Raw genomic sequence first — 15,085 nt, 5'->3', positions numbered from 1 at the left:
CTCATTTTTTCTCCTTGAAATAGGAATTTCTATCCTAGGTCTGTTCTACTATTGTATTTTTAAAGCAGATAACCTGTCTGGTTTTACAGGTTTTCAGATGGAGAGGAATTTTGCCTCAGGTTGAATCATACCTCAAGTCACTCATATCTGATTTAGATGACATTTATATAAGATTTTGGTGCTGAAATGTGGGGTGCTGCTTTAAAAATATAGAAGTGCCTTTTGAATTGAGTAATATGTAGGTGCTGGTAGAGTTTTGAGGAACAGAGTGAAGACAGTGTGAAGGCACAGGGTGAAGATGGGCATCTCTAAACCTGAAAATTCTTCCCTGGTGGCCCCTCAGGAGGAACTAACTCTGCTGACAACTTGACTTCAGCCTTCTAGCCTCCATAACTGTGAGAAAATAAATTTCTGTTGTTCAAAGCTACCCAGTCTGTGGTACTTTGTTATGACAGCCCTCGCAAATTAATAAATGTCCTTTGGAAGATGATAGAGAACAATTGTTTGGAAAGCTGATTTTCAAAAAGGTAAAGAGAGAAGCATTTATTTTGACCTCCTATACAAACTGTACCTCAAGTTAAACAAAGCATCTGTACTTTTAAATTTTTTTTATGGATGGGGTCTCAGTGTGTTTCCCAGGCTGGAGCACAGTGACTGTTCACAGGTGTGATCATAGCATACTGCAGCCTTGAACTCCTGGTCTAAAGAAATTTTTTTGCCTTTGCATCCTGAGTAGCTTGGACTACAGGTGTCTGTCACCCTGCCTAGCTTATATTTTGTAAGAAACATAGAGCCAGGGGAACATGTTAAATGACATCATTGAAACTCAATCAGCAAAATCCAGACTCTGGAAAAGTCTAAACAATAATTGACTATATTTCTTCAACAAATAATTTGCAAAGAATAAAAAAAAATAAGAGAACGAGGGGGAACTTAGAGAGTTAAAGAGGCTTAAGAGATATATTAACAAAATGCAAAACAAGTACCTGTAAGGTGCTTTGGGTACAGCTTGTGTGCATGTCAAATCATGTCTTCTCTTAATCGAGTCACTGCTGTGGTGACCAGTTCTATGCAAGCATAATCTGACAAGGCCTTGCACTGGCCCAATGCAGTGTATATCTTGCTTCTTGCACAGGGGCTTCTCTGATGCCAAATCACTGGGCAAATTACAGACCAGTGGGCAGTCAGACATGTGCAAATAGGATGTGTGGCAGAATTAGGTTACATGGGATTATCTTGACTAATAAGGGAATGGGAGGTGTTGGCTAAATCCTTCCCTCTTATGTCCTTCAACTAGACAGTTCTGAGATATATTTCATAATGCAACTCAGAAGGTCCCCAAGATCATATACCTGTTATCAGTTGCATGGTAACTAAAATTTGGAATTATTCCTTGTACTGGCTTTCCTTCCTTTTTAAAATACTCCTATATACTTCATTTCTACTCTTGGGATCAGTTCCCAAATAAACTACCCCACAGAGCTTTTGTCTGTTTGGGGTAGTGTTTTAAAATATGGCTTTTATTATTATTTAAGTAGGTAAGACCAACAAATCAGGAAATCCCTGCCATTGAAAAGACTGTTATACTCACAGATCACAAGAAGAGGCATGCCACACCGTCAGGGTTCACCCAGGAAAGCACCAGTGTCAGTCAGGAGGCAGAGGGTGAGGGAAGAATGTGGGCGAGAGCCTTTATTGTGGTTTCTGAGGGAAGGAATAGGCAAGTTAAAGTAAGCAGGTTTAGAATTAGCTAGTTTGAATAATTTTAGCAGGCTCTACAGCTTAGGGGCTTTTCCTAGTTGTCTGATACCCGACCCGGGAGTGATTTGGGCAGGTAAATAGTGGTCCTGTGCCTGAGAAGCCAATAAAGGAGGTGATGGAGGATATGGACTCTGGAGTGGTTGGTTTGCATATGAAAGACACTTTCATAATCCAGTTGTTTACTGTCTCTAGAAATTGGCTAATCCTGGGAGGAGCAATCCCTCCAAGGTCAGCACTGCCTCAAGATGTCAAAGCATCAGAATATAGAAAATTAAAGACATGGTTAATACAATTGAATACAATTGGCCCTGTGATACTTTGATATCATATTAAAAACATATTGGGATGATGATAGAGACTATACATTAGGACATATGTTTTCCCAAACGGCATAGAAAACATTTTATAATGGGAATCAAAAGAAAGGAATGCAAGTAGAAGTATTAAATATAAGAGTCTTTATAGGCTGGACCATGATTAAGTTTCTCATTTATATGGCATTAACCAAAAAAAGTAGATCTGAAATTTCTGAGATCTCTAACAATATCTTGTTGGAGTTGTAAAGTGTGTTAAAGTTTATATATATGTATGATATATATATATATTTATATATACATACGTATGTGGATATATATCACATATACACATATAAATGTGTGTATGACAGATATAGATACACACACACATATATACGTATATATAAACAGTAATATCTTGGTGTATTTCTTGGGTCAAAGTGAAGAGTCAAACAGTTATGTTGCTGCAGGCAGGTTACGAACTGATAAGTTAGTAAAGTATATGTAGATATTAGTGGTATTTTTGTGTGACCAAGGGGAAAGGGTGATTGCTGTGGTAGTGATTGGAGAAGAAGGGCAGGATGTAAAGCTGGAGGTGGAGAAGGAGAGGGCACAGTAGAGTGAGTGGTCCCCTCTCTAGGGAGTCAAGGAGTTGACTGATACGTGACAGGTCCTTCTGGGGAAAATAATGATCTCCATTAATTTTTAGAGAGGTACAGATAGTAGTAACCTCTCCTAGATTTCGTATATATGTAACCTCCATGTACTTAAAAACACATTATATATGAGACTGCTATAGTTCGGAAGTTTGTCCCATCCTAATCGCATGGTGAAATTTGATCCTCAATGTTAGAGGTGAGGCTTAGTGGGTGGTGTGTGGGTTATCTCCCTTGGGTGTGAGTAAGTTCTTGTTCGATTATTTCCCACCAGAGCTCGTTGTTAAAAAGAGCCTGGTACCTTCCTTCTTGAGACAGGCAGGCTGGTTGGTTTCCTGTTTTAATATGGTCTGGAGAAAAAGGATAAAAACCTCTCACTCAAGATCTAGCTTATGTGACCCTCAACCAGTCAGTAACAAAAGACCCAAGAAATAATTATCGCAAGTTTCTGTTTCAGGGGGCTAGAGACTTCCCTGGAGTACCTGCATGTGCAGATATACTTAAATTCCAACCTATAGTTAACTCTTCCTCATTTTTAATGCTAAAAATCATGCCCAAGGGTGATTTAAAATGCTAATGCTACATACAATGTATGAAGAAGCATGTTGAGCCACTGCACAAACACTAGAAAAACCTCTCCTATACATGCCCTGATGTAACCCTTCCCTGTAGAAAGATCCTACAAAACTAACTCAGACACTTCCCTTGTGGAGCAGCCTATTTCTATTTGTAAATGAGGAATGCGTTGCGATCAGAACTCAAAAAGGATTAAAAGATGTTGGACTTGTAGATTCTAAATGAATGTATCAAATGAATCTCCTTGGAGGATGATGTTATACCTGTGATCCTGGTAAAAGGTGAAAGTAGTTAGGCTCTCATCTGCAAAGATTGTGTGCAATGGCAAAGCTGTTTAGGTACCCCATGGGTAGCCTGAAGAAGAGTATTGTGTTCCTTTGGAGATGAAGGCAAACTGTGGTGAGATGCTGTTGAAATAGGCACTGAACAGAACATATTAGCCAAATACGTAATAGCAAAATATTTATCAGTTGTTGATTGGATAGAGTCAGTAATTTTCGTAATACTGGGTATTTGGTATGGGGGCCTTAATGGATGAGACCACAGGTTGTAATAATCCATCCTGAGATGCCATCAGGTGTATTTTTGTATCTATGTATCTATGCCAAATAAATATATTTTTAATTTTCTTGTTAAGAACAAGAAAATTTGGCTATCAAATCAAGAAGCAGTGGAGATAATCACCTCTTTATTAATTAGGTTTTTTAAATTGTGGTAAAATATACATAATATAAAACTTACTATCTTAAAACCATTTTTAAGTTTCCAGTTCAGTAGTTGTAAGTACATTTTCATTGTGGTACAACCAATCTTTTGCAAAATTGAAACACTATACCCATTAAACAAGACTCCCATTTCTCCCTCCTTTCAGCCTCTAGAAACCACCCCTCTACTTTTTGTTTCTATGAATTTACTCTAGGTACCTCATATAACTGTATACAGTATTTATCTTTTTATTATTGATATATTTCACTTAGCCTAATGTCCTCAAGTTTCATCCATGTGTCAAAATTTTCTCCCTCTTTAAGGCTGAATAATATTCCATTGTATTTATATACAACATCTTGTTTATTTATTAATCAATTAATGTACACTGGGTTGCCACCATCTTTTGTGTATTGTGAATAATGCTGCTATGAACATGGGTGTGCAAATATCTGCTTGAGTCCCTGCCTTCACTTCCTTGGAATATATACTGAGAAGTGGAATTACTGGATCATATAGTAATTCTGTTTTTAATTTTTTTTTTTTTTTTGAGACAGAGTCTCCCTCTGTTGCCCAGGCTGGAGTACAATGGCATGATCATAGCTCACTGTAACCTCGAACTCCTGGGCTCAAGTGATCTCTGTCTCAGTCTCCTGAGTAGCTAGGACTACTGGTATGCGGCACCATGCCTGGCTAATTTTTTTTATTTTTATTATTTTTGTAGAGACAGGGTCTCACTATGTTGCCCAGACTTCTCTTGAATTCTTGGCCTCAAGTGATCCTTTCACCTCTGTCCCCCAAAGCACTTGGATTACAGGTGTGAGCTATTCCTGGTCAGGACCATTTGTTGATCAGGGCATCCAATGCTAAGATGACTGCCTGAGGTTTGGCTAAGTGTGTTGTTTCTTGGGCCCTATCCTAAGATGGGCTCCACCCAAGTTTGGCTCCACCCTGTTTTAACGAGGTCTTCCTTCATAGCCAGGCTGAGCTTGTGGGGTGCTGCTTCCATGACCCAAAGCATAATGAGCAGCTGGGTATGGAGGGTCACAGGCTCAAGGTCTATGAGATCTTCTATTTCCAAATGTGCCCAGTATGTAGGCAGGTATTTGTTGTTTTAATGGTGCATAGCACAAGGCCAAGAGGGGCAATATGTTGCATTAGAAGCCCTGGAGCAACTAATGGCCATCAGGAGTGATCCACAGACTCCAGAAGGCGTGAAAAAGTTGTCGTGAATGAGGTTTTTTGAAAGCACTAATAGGAGTGATGGTCAATTTTAATTTATAAGTAAAAAACATACTGGACTTATATGTACTTAGTGAGTGTGTCAGATGAATCTCCTTGAAAGAGGATGTCATTCATGTAATATCAGACCTTTATTCCTGGAGAAAGATACATGCCATCAGGGTCTTATCTCCAAAGATTGCATGTGATAAAAAAGCTATTATGGGCTGGGCGCGGTGGCTCACGCCTGTAATCCCAGCATTTTGGGAGGCCAAGACGGGTGGCTCATCTGAGGTCAGGGGTTCGAGACCAGCCTGGCCAACATGGTGAAGCCCCATCTCTACTAAAAATACAAAAATTAGCTGGGTGTGGTGGCACACACCTGTAATCCCGGCTACTCAGAGGCTGAGACATGAGAATCGCTTCAACGCAGGAAGCGGAGGTTGCAGTGAGCTGAGATCGCACCATCACATTCCAGCCTGGGCAACAGAGTGAGACCCTGTCTCAAAAAAAAAAAAAAAAAAAAAGCTATTGTGGTACCCCATCAGTAACCTAGAAAAGGTGTATTGTGTCCCTTTCGGAGGTGGAAGCAAACTGCAGCTGAGAGACTGTTGAAACAGGCATTAAACAGAACATATTAGCCAATCTATAAGAACAAAATATTTACTGATTGTTGACAGAATAGAATCATTAATATTAATAATTTCACATATTGGGCAGGGAGCCTTGATGATTGGGACCACATCATTAAGGTGGTAGTAAGCCATCTTGAGAACCCCTTTTTAAATTTATTTATTTCAGATTTAAGAGCAATCAAATGTCAAAATGGTCTGCTAAATGGAGAAGCATTGAGAATAATCACTTCTTTATTAGTTGGGTTTCATGTAATAAGTTTTAAGCTTTGCAGCCCTCATTTTAGCTTACATTGGGCCATATGAAGTCTTTTAACTGGGTGTTCATGGAATCCCATTCCATCAAGCCAGTTTTTAACAGCCAAAGATTTGCTTTGACTTTAATTCATTATTTGTTGTGTCAGAGCATTTAATTCCAATATGGTATATGTTACAGCATTGGGTACTATGACTATGAGAAATTTAGGCAAGGCAACAAATTAAGGCATATCTATTTTTCTCTATTATATTTAGTTACCATTTTAAGAATATAGGGGGCACAATGTTTAAATTTATTGAGGTGCCCAGGTATAATTTGAGCCCCAGTATTGATTAAATCCATAGATTTTTTTCAATTTTGGTGCATTCTACCAGTTGTTAAAGTTAAGTTATAATCTATGTTGTAGAGGCACAAAAACCAATCAGCACCCTTTTTAAACATTTTTTTTTAGACAGGGTCTCACTCTGTTACACAGGCTGGAGTGCAGTGGCATGATCCTAACTCACTGCAGCCTCAGACTCCTGGACTCAAGCAATCCTCCCGTGTCAGCCTCCCAAATAGCTGGGACTACAGGCACGGGCCACCACTCCCAGCTAATTTTTAAATTTTTTGTAGAGATGAGATCTTGCTTATGTTGCTCAGGCTGGCTTCAATCCTCCCACCTTGGCCTCCCAATGTGCCGGGATTATAGGTGTAAGCCACCATGCCTTGCCTAAACCTTTTTGTTATATAAATTTTGAATTTTTAATTGAATCAAGGTGTGGAATTTTGCTTTTAGTTACATATCATATATACACATATACACAATTTATCATACATTGATATCACAATATATGTATATATAATTTATTATGTATCTTTTATCCCCTTTTATTAGAGGTTTATTTATAAATCGATAAGTAATCTAGGGCTAGTATTTTGCTTGCTAGAGCTGATTTTCCTCAATTCTTAAAGTTGAAGTTCCTCTTTGTTTTTTTCCTTCAACTTGAAGCCACTGAAAGCAGCAGTATTTTTTCCTTATTGTGTTTTGTTTTGTTTTAGGTTTTTAGCCTCCTGACACTGTGGTTCATAGTTTCTGTATCTGGTTTATTAGAGGAATACAGGGAGGAGGAAGGGACCTGGTGTCTCCAGGTCCCTTTCCCTGGGACAACCTCCCACAACAGGACAATGAGCCTCCACCATTCTTTTAAGTAAAATCTTTAGAATGGCTTGTATTTCTAGGTGACTAAAAACATTCTCTTTTCTCTCTCTTTTTGGATGTTTGCCTAACAAGCTCCTGGTGGTTCCAAGTGGCTCCTGTTGTGACCAGTGGCCTCCATTTGTGGTTTTCATTGGTCCTGTTGTAGGTAGCTGCCTTGCTCTCCAAGGCATCCCAATCAACATCATCTGGATTTGGATCAGCCTCCACTAGTGCAACAGTGGCAGGATCACTTGGCAAGGCCCCAAGCCCTATTTCTTTAGTAGTTTGCTAACCTCCTCAGAGATCATGGGAGAGTTGGCAAAGAAATGTGCTGGCCTTTTAATTTGAATCATTAAGTTCTTTGTCATCACACACAATGGGGTTAAACCAATAGGGTAACACATAGGGTAAGGGGATCAAGAGTGACAGAAGGAAGAGAAGACAGAAACATATCGATTGTAGATCACAGTGCCACTGCTGCCAGTGAGATGCTGTCATCTCCCCAGTGAAGTAGGCACCCCTCTTGTCATACTGGAAAGTCTAGCCCCAGATACTGCCTCACCAATTCAGTGGGTAGTCAGAGTACATCTTCCTCTTGCCATCTGCTAAGGCTTACACTGGCCCAGTATCTTCCTGACAGCCCCTTAGCACAGGTTACTCCCTTTAACCTCTCAGTAATAAGCCATTCGAATCTGGGCAAGGCCTTCAGAATACAGTCAACTTAACTGTGACTAGTAGTTCCCATTCAGGAGAGTGATAGCGATCATGGTTGCCTCTCTTGCTGTACTAAGGCAGGTGATTGTTGGTTCTTGGGGAGAACTCCAACTTTCTAGGACGCACTCAATTTAGGGAGGGGAGTTTTGGTGGTACTTAATAAAGACAATAAGCAGTAGGATGCAGCAGCACAGACACACATCAGCAAGCCATGGAGCCTTCTCAAATGGTGTTAGCCAGGTGAGAGGGCCAGCTAACAGGCCAAAAGCAGTCTAAAGGCATTTTGTTGTATCCCTCATGGTCATGACCACTCTGCTTGATGCATCAATTGCTATATATACACACATATATATATATATATATATATATACACGTATATATATATACACGTATATATATATATATATACACGTATACATATATATATATATATACACACACACACACATATATATATATAAAATTTGGTCTTGGTGTCTCTCTCTGGAGAGTGGCCACAAATCCTTGCCCTGCGCTGACAAGACTCCAGGGGAGGTTGTCCTGGATGTTTACAATGTACCTTTTATGGGATACCTCTTTATCCTGGAGGACAGCCTAATGCCTAAGTGTCCAACCCACTTGACCATGATCAGGTGTCCTTCTGATAAGAAACATGTTTATACTGGAAGATGCCCTTGTGGCTCTTCTCTGATCTGTGTCCAGTTTATTCCTACCAAGATAGCCACTCTCTAGGAAAGCTCTAACTAGGAGGAGAATTAGATTCAGGTGTGATGGTCAGGTGAGACACAGAAGAGGCAGCACAAAAAAAAAGGATATATGAAATAAGAAGCAGTTTTTATTACTTACAGATATTTGAGAGAAGAGGGCAGCATGCCTCAGAGGGCCATTGGGAAATGGGGAGTTCTTCAAGATATGTATGTTCCAACAGTGGGTGAGGAGCAAGAGCAACTCAAGAGTAGATTTGATTTGCCAGAAGAAAGAATCAGTGAACTTGGAAATAGATTAATAGAGATTATGCAATCTGCAGAGCAGAGTGAAAAACATAAACAAAAATGAAAAGAAACTCAAAGAAAGATGGGCCACCATTAAGTGCACTAACGTATACATAATGGAACTACCAGAAAGAAGAAAATGAGCAGACAAACTATTTAATTTAAATAATGGCTGAAATCCTCCCAAATTTGATGAAAACATTCATCTACATATATCTAATAGGATCAACGAACCGCAAGGAAGATAAACACAGAGATCGACACCCATACAAATCAGAGTAGAATTGGTTTTGCTAGTTGAGCTCATTTTTGGTTCCAAATGAATTTTAGAATGCATTTTTATAATTCTTTGATAAATATCATTGGTAGTTTGATATGAATAGTATTGAATCTGTAAATTGCTTTATGCAGTATGAACATTTTAACAACATTGATTTTTTCCTATCTGTGAGCATGGAATGTTTTTCCATGTTTTTGTGTCTTTGATTTCCTTCAGTACTGTTTGGTAATTCTTGCAGAGATTTTTTGCCTCCCTTTTTAGCTGTCTTCCTAGGTATTTTATTTTTGTGGAGATTGTGAGCAGGATTGCATTCTAGATTTGGCTCTCAGCTTAGACATTATGGGTGTCTAAAGCACTACTGATTTTTGTACATTGATTTTGTATCCTGAAACTTTGCTGAAATTGCTTATCAGATCTGGGAGGCTTTGGGCAGAGACTATGGGGTTTTGCAGGTATGGTATCATATCATCTGTGAAGGGAGATAGTTTTACTTTCTCACTTCCCATTTGGATGCCTTTTATTTCTTTCTTTTGCCTGATCGCTCTGGCTAGGACTTCCAGTACTATGTTAAATAGGAGTGGTGAGAGTGGGCATCCTTATCTTGTTCTGGTTCTCAATGGGAATGCTTCCAGCTTTTGCCCATTTAGTATGATGTTGGCTGTGGGTTTATCATAGAGATGGCTCTTATTATTTTGAGGTATGTACTTTTGATGCATAGTTTGTTGAAGGTTTTTAACATGAAGCGATGTTGAATTTTATCAAAACGCTTTTCTGCATCTTTTGAGATGATCATGTGGTTTTTGTTGTTAGTTGTTTATGTGACAAATCACAATTATTGACTTGCATATGTTGAACCAATCTTGCATTGCAGGAATAGATTTGACTTGAGCATAGTGGATTAGCTTTTTGATGTGCTGCTGGATTTGGTTTGTTTGCATTTTGTTAATAGATTTTGCATCTGTGTTCATCAGGGGTATTGGTATGAATTTTTTTTTCACTGTGTCTCTGCCAACTTTTGGTATCAGAATGATACTAGTCTCGTGGAATATGTTAAGGAGGAGTCCCTTCTCCTCAATTTTTTGAAATATTTTCAGTAAGATCAGCACCAGCTCTTATTTATACATCTGGAAGAATTCAGCTGTGAATCAGTCTGGTCTAGGGCATCTTCTGGTTGGTAGACTTTTTATTTCTGATTCAATTTCAGAACTCATTATTTGTCTGGTCATGATTTCAATTTCTTCCTCGTTCAATGTTGGGATGTTGTATGTGTCTGAGAATTTATCCATTTCTTCTAGGTTTTCTAGTTTATATGTGGAGAGGTGTTGTAATAATCTCTGAGGGATTTTTGTATTTCTGTGGAGTCAGTGGTAATGTCCCATTTTTCATTTATCTTTATCATCTTTTTTTCTTTATTAGTTTAGCTAGTAGTCTACCAATCTTATTTAGTCTTTTAAAGAACCAAGGTTTAGTTCATTGATTTTTTGTGTGTGTGGTTTTTCTCATCTCTATTTCATTCAGCTCAGCTCTGATTTTGGTTATTCCATGTCTTCTTCTAGCTTTGGGATTGGTTTGTTTTTATTTTCCTAGTTCCTCTAGGTGTGATGTTAGGTTGTTATTTTGAGATCTTTCTAACCTTTTGATGTGGGTGTTTAGCACTATAAACTTTCCTCTTAACACTGCTTTAGCTGGGTCCCAGAGATTATGGTATGTTGTATCTTTGTTGTCATTAGCTTCAAAAATGTCTTGATTCCTGCCTTCATTTCATTGTTTACCCAAAAGTCATTCAGGAGCATACTGCTTAATTTCCATGTAATTGTATGGTTTGAAAGAACTTCTTGGTTTTGATTTCTATTTTTATTGCACTGTGGTCTAACAGTATGGTTGATATGATTTCGGCTTTTTAAAAAAATTTCTTAGCAATTGCCTTATGGCTGAGCAAGTGGTCAATTTTAGAGTATGTGCCATGTACAGATGAAAAGAATGTATATTCTAATTTTGTTGGGTGCAGTGTTCTGTAGATGTCTGTTAGGTCCATTTGATCAAGCATCAAATTTAGGTCTGGAATATCCTTGTTAGTATTGTCCCTTGATGATCTGTCCACTATTGTCAATGGGGTGTTGAAGTATCCCACTATTATTAAGTGGTTATCTAAGTCTCTTTGTAAGTCTCTAAGAACTTGTTTAATCAATCTGGATGCTGCAGTGTTGGGTGCATATATATTTAGTTACATCTTCTTGTTGAATTGAACTTTTTATAATTATGTAATGCCCTTCTTTGTCCTTTTTGATCATTGTTCATTTAATGTCAGTTTTGCCTGATATAAGAACAGCAACCTCTGCCCTTTTTTGTTTTCCATTTGCCTGATAGACCTTTCTCATCCCCTTACTTTCAGCCTATAAATATCCTTTTGTGTAAGATGGGTATCTTGAATACAGCATACAGTTGGGTCTTGCTTCTTTATCTAACTTTCCACTCTGTGCCTTTTAAGTGCGGATGTTTAACCCATTTATGTTCAAGGTCAATATTGATAATGTGTAGATTTGATCCTGTCGTTATGTTGTTAGCTGGCTGTTAGGTAGACTTGATTGTGTATTTGGTTTATAGTGTTGATGGTCTATGCACTTGAGTGTGTTTTGGTGGTGGTTAGTAATGGTCTTTTCTTTCTATGTTTAGCACTACATTAAGGACCTTTTGTAAGGCAGGCCTGTTGATCACAAATTCCCTTAGCGTTTGCTTGGCTGGGAAGGATTTTATTTCTCCTTTGCTTAAAAAGCTTAGTTTGGCTGGATATGAAATTCTTAGTTGGATTTCTTTTCTTTTCTTTTCTTTTTTTTTTTTTTTTTTGAGACGGAGTCTTGCTCTGTCGCCCAGGCTGGAGTGCAGTGGCCTGATCTTGGCTCACTGTAACCTCTGCCTCCTGGGTTCACGCCATTCTCCTGCCTCAGCCTCCCGAGTAGCTGGGACTACAGGCGCCTGCCACCACGCCCAGCTAATTTTTTTGTATTTTTTTAGTAGAGACGGGGTTTCACTGTGTTAGCCAGGCTGGTCTCGATCTCCTGACCTCATGATCTGCCCACCTCGGCCTCCCAAAGTGCTGGGATTACAGGCTTGAGCCACCACGCCCGGCCCAGATTTCTTTTCTTGAAGGATGCTCAATATAGGTCCCCAATCTCTTCTAGAATGTAGGATTTCTGCTGAAATGTTCACTGTTAGCCTGATGAGGTTCCCTTTTTAGGTGACCTGCCCCTTCTCTCTAGTTGCCTTTAATATTTATTCTTTGGCATTGACCTTGGTGAGTTTGATCACTATGTGTCTTGGGGATGGTTGTCTTGTATAGTATATTGCAGAGGCCACCTGAATTTCTTGAATTTGAATGTTGACCTCTCTAGCAAGGTTGGGAAACTTTTCATGGATGATATCCTCAAATATGTTTTCCCATTTGCTTGCTCTCTCTCCCTCTCTTTAAGAGATGCCAAAGAGTCATAGGTTTGGTCTCTATACATAATTCCATATTTCTTGGAGATTTTGTTCATTTTTTAAGTTTTTTTTTCTTATTTTTGCCTGACTCAGTTAATTTGAAGAACCGGTCTTTGAGCTCTGAGAGTCCTCAGCTTGATCTATTCTGCAGTTAATTCTCCCCATTGTGTCATGAAATTTTTGTAGTAAGTTTTTCAGCTCTATCAGGTCAGTACGGTTCATTTCATAAAATGTCTATTTTGTCTTTCATGTATTGAATTATTTTACTGTATTCCTTAGATTCCTTAGAATGGGTTTCAACTTTCTCCAAATTTTGATGGTCTTTATTGCCATCCAGATTCTGAATTTTATGTCTGTCATTTCAGCCATTTAAGCCTAGTTACGTACTATTGCTGGGAAACTAGTGCAGTCATTTGGTGGTAAGGAGACACTCTGGCTTTTAGAGTTTCAAAGGTTCTTGGGCTGGTTCTTCCTCATCTGTGAGGGCTTACGCTTCTATAAATGTGGGATAACTTGGGTATAGTCAGTTGACGACATTTTTATATGTTTTCAGAGAGTCAAGGCTTTGTTCAGGGTCTTTATTTGTGACTGAATTTTTCACCTTGATTTTGCAGGGCGGATATATTAGGAAAGAATTTTTGGTGTTGAAGTTTGGGCTGCGACCTTGTAGATGGTGCTTAAGTGTGATGGGTAGTAGGTAGGCTCTTGCTCAGCCACACAGCTCCCCTGTATTCCTTCACAGTTGCAGCCATGCTTCTTCTAAGTGCTCTGAGAGTGTTGGCTCCTATCCCACTTCATTGCTGGCTTCAGATCTCACCTTGGCACCATCAGGCTGCACACCACAGCCACGGGGCATGCTCAGGCTTTCTGTTTCCTTTCCATTTGGGAGCAGCAGTGGTGGGGCCTTGACAATGACAATGGCAGAAAAATGTTCACTTGTTTCTTGAGGTGCCAACCCAGAGAAATGCAGACTCACTGCTGACTGGATCAATCAGCCAGGTGTGGGGCAGCTGTGTTGCAGGTCCAAGCCAGGGGGCCATGCCTGGTGATGAACACAGTGGGTGTGTGGCTTGAGTGGAAGACAGACTGGCTTCTTCTTCATAGGGCAGCTATATTGTGGTGTAGGTATGAGTAGAACCCTCAGGGTCTTGACACCTTACCCAATCCAAGGGCAGCAAGGGCAGTACCACTGCTGTGGCAGTAGCAGAGGGGCTTTCAGTTGCCTCTGGGAGTTGCACCCCAGAGAAATGCAGAGCCACTGCCAATGGAAATGTTCAGCCAAGGGTGGAGTGGTTGCATTGCAGTCCCTTGCTGGGGGACCCTCCTGGTGAAAAGTAGGTGGTGGGGGCTCACAGGGAAGAGAAATTTGACCCCTCGCCATATGGCAGCTGCAGCATACTGGAGGTGCCAGTGAAGTGAACAGGTCCTTTGTTTCTTTCCCAGCTTGAGGACAGGAAGGGCGGTACTGCTGTAGCTGCAATGGCAGAAGGGCTGTGGGTTGACTCTGGGATTTTCTCCTCAAAGAAACAGACAGCCACCACCAGCAAGTGTTCAGGCAGGGGCAGGGCAGCTTTACTGGGGGCCCAGGTCAAGACACCCTGACCAGTGAGGAATGGCAGGGGCAGGGACTCATATGGAAAGCAGCCTGATTACCTTTCCACAAGGCAATTGTGCTGTGCTGGAGGCCCATGATCATTCTTAAGCTCTTTACTTCCTGTTGTGCCTGAGGGCAGTAGGGGTAAGAGCTGCAAAGCAGCAAAAATGGCAGGCCTGTCCTTTACCTCTAGGAGCTCAATCCCAGGGAAATGCTGGGATAGAGTTCAGGTGGGGCCAGGGTGGCTGTGCTGGGGTCCCAGATTGGGAGATCCTGACCAGTGACAAGTAGCAGAGGCAGGGGCCCATGTGGAAAACCATATGGCTTCTTTTCTGTAAGGAAGCTATGTTGTGCTGGAGGCCTGCAATAGTCTTTAAGCATTTTGCTCTCTGCCAAGCCTAAGGGCAGTAGGGGTGGGAGCTGCAATGTGGCAAAAATGAGGGGCCTGTCTTTTACCTCTGGGAGCTCTGTCCCAGGGAAATGCAGAGCTGCTACTAGCCCAAGAGCTCAGGCAGGGATGGGGTGGCTGGGCTGGCTTCCCATGCCAGCAAGCGTTGTTCTGATGAGATGTAGTGGAGGTAAACCTGTGGTCTGTTTGCTCTTCAGAACCTTGGATGTGGCACGTATCATTAGATTTTGTGAGAGAGCCTGGCCTCCTTTACAACTAATATTTGTACATTGGCCTTTAATCCTGCAATCTTGCTAAATTCATTAATTTTAATAGAAATTTTTGTATATTCTT

This window comes from Pan troglodytes, chromosome X, assembly GCF_028858775.2.
Source record: "Pan troglodytes isolate AG18354 chromosome X, NHGRI_mPanTro3-v2.0_pri, whole genome shotgun sequence".
Classification (NCBI taxonomy): domain Eukaryota; kingdom Metazoa; phylum Chordata; class Mammalia; order Primates; family Hominidae; genus Pan; species Pan troglodytes.
This window is presented reverse-complemented; position numbering follows the sequence as displayed.